The following is a 2,670-nucleotide window of genomic DNA, read 5'->3' on the forward strand; positions in this document are numbered from 1 at the left end:
CTACTTTCCTACACTCCTATGTCCCTGCTCTTGCGCCTGAGGATGCAGTGGATCATTCTGCTGTTATTGGTGAGATGAATCATGAATCAACCCAGGTTTTCTCTAAACTTGAAATCCCACTTGATTTGCCTGAGTTCTTCATGCATTCAGATATTCTTGATTTTGCTGCAGATTCACTTGTTAGTGCTGACTTGGATATAGAAACTGTGAAAACTGAAGATGTTTTAGACTTAGGATTAAATGTTGATCTTTCACAGTTTTCTGAAAATTTTACATGTAGTTGTGAAGTTGGTTCTTGCTCTATTTGTGTTGAAATTAATTNTNNNATACAACCANCTTCCAACTTTATAATTGGTGATACTAATTGTGAATCTGATGAAAATGTTGAGGAACAGGCAGATATGAGCGCCACTTTTGAGATAGGTAGACCACTTTCACCTTCCACCACTTTAGCCACATCCAGGGAAGTGGAGGTAAACATACCTGAGATAGATTTTGTTGTTGTTGATTATGTTGATGATGGGTATCTTGATGATTGTATTGTTGATGAACATGTTTTTAATTCTCCCTCTCTGCATGATGAGAACCATTTTTTGCCATTACATATGAATGTTAGTTCTCCATGCACTGAACATGAATCTGAGCTTGTTGATGATATTGTTTCTACAATTGAAATTGATTCATGTTCTGAGAGTTTATCTGATGTTCAGCATGTTACATTGGGATTGGGTGTTATACCCCTGCATGTTATTTCTGTGGAGCCACAGTGCACTAACCATGTTGCAGGAGGTACACATGAAGTTGACCAACACACACCCATGGTGGAAGACAAGGGTGCTAGCATACACGACAGTTTGAAGATTATTAGGCACCAGCTGAACCCACTCATCAACAATCACTGTTTCTTGGATCCAGTTGTGGAGGACATCTCCCTGCTTGATCAAATTTGGAGACTGAAGCAGTTCTTCCTCAAGACTTCCTTGCTGAATCCGGTGGTGGAAGACCTCTCCCTGGAAGTCCAAATTTGGCAACTGCCACCATGATCAGGGGAGTTTTCTTCTTTCCCTTCTTCCCCTTTTCCCACTTGAATTACATTTGTCCTTGATCTGTTGACTATTATGATACTGATCTTATGCTTGTGACACATTGAGGACACTGTGTAGTTTAAGTGTGGTCTATTGGGGGAGATTCTGATTTTTCTTTGTTAGTTTATGTTTTTTGCGTTAAATTTTTCATTTTCTAGGTAGTTTTTGTTGTGTCTTTTGTACAGTTTTGCATGTTTTTCTTGATTTCTGGACTTTGTTTAGGTTGTCAATTTTTCCTTCACTTCATTGATACTCTGATTTGTTGGATTGCTTGCTCTTCTTTGCTTGGAAAGACGATTATGATGTTTGAGAGTTGAATTGATTGTGACAGAATTACCCTGTGTGAGATTTGAACCACTTGATATTCTTTCTTGTGTGAAATGTCTCCTAATTGCTTGCATATATGCCTTGGCTTGACTCTTGTTGATGATTCTTGATTGATATGCATGTTTGGAAGTGATAAAGGCAGTTTGTTCTTGAGCCTCTCTAGCCAAATAAGCTTACCTTGTTGTGATCCCTTGATAACCCCTTTCGAGCCTATACTTTCCCCATTTCTTTGTTTTGAAGCTCATACACTAGCCCTATGTGAAAAAAAAACCATGATTACCTTAACCTTAGGGAATTTTGGAGCTTTGGAATTGTTTTGGGAATAAGTGTGGTCTCCTGGGAGATTATGATTGGCTAGCTGGTTCCTCTTCTTGTTTTGTTTTTGTATATATGTGTGTCTTGTCTCTTGGAGTTGTGTTCTGAAAATAGAGAAAAGAAAAAGAGACAAGATGAGAAAAGAAAAAAATAAAAAATAAAAAAATACAAAAAAAATGAAAAAAAAAAAATTGTGTGAATAATGGAGTCAAGAAGAAGACTGAATTAGAGGTTTTGGGTGTGATTTGACTGTGTTTACACTTGTTCCCCATTGCTTCTCTATTTCCTTTGGTTTGTAGTTTCTCATCCATATGATATCCTTCCTTGTCCTTGGCCCCATTACAACCATGAAAAGACCTTTTGATTTGAACATGCATGTGTGCTTGAGTGTTGATATTAGAGGCTTGCCAAGTCTATTTGTGTTTGCTTTCTTGGGTGCATCGAGTGACATTGATTTACCTTAAACACTTGAGAGAGACACTGATTTTGTGCATCTGTGAGGCTCTGTTGCTTTTGATTCATCTCTCGAACTGATTGACTGTTTTCCACGTACTGAACTGCTTGGATGATTCTGTGAGTATTTGCTTCCATTGACTCTATGTGGAACTCTGCTTATGCCTTTCACTGTCCAGACTTTGTGAGAACTATGCAACTCTGTGTTTGTCCTTGTGAGTCGTTGTCGTTTGTCTGTTGTGTCTGTGTCACTTCCTGATGTCCTCAGTGTTGTTCCCTGTTTTGTGTCTTGATTTTGCCCAGGAGTGCAAAAGACTAAGTGTGGTCTATTTTGATGAGTCAATATTTTATACCATTAACTTAGTTTTTTGCGCCGTATTGTGTTGATGATTTGCGCTTAATTCTTAGTTATTGTGTCATTTTCACTATTTGGGTTTAATTAGACCAATAATTCATATTTTAATTAATTTGAATTATTTGAGCTTGATTA

This window comes from Vigna radiata, chromosome 5 (genome assembly GCF_000741045.1).
Source record: "Vigna radiata var. radiata cultivar VC1973A chromosome 5, Vradiata_ver6, whole genome shotgun sequence".
In the NCBI taxonomy this organism is placed as follows: domain Eukaryota; kingdom Viridiplantae; phylum Streptophyta; class Magnoliopsida; order Fabales; family Fabaceae; genus Vigna; species Vigna radiata.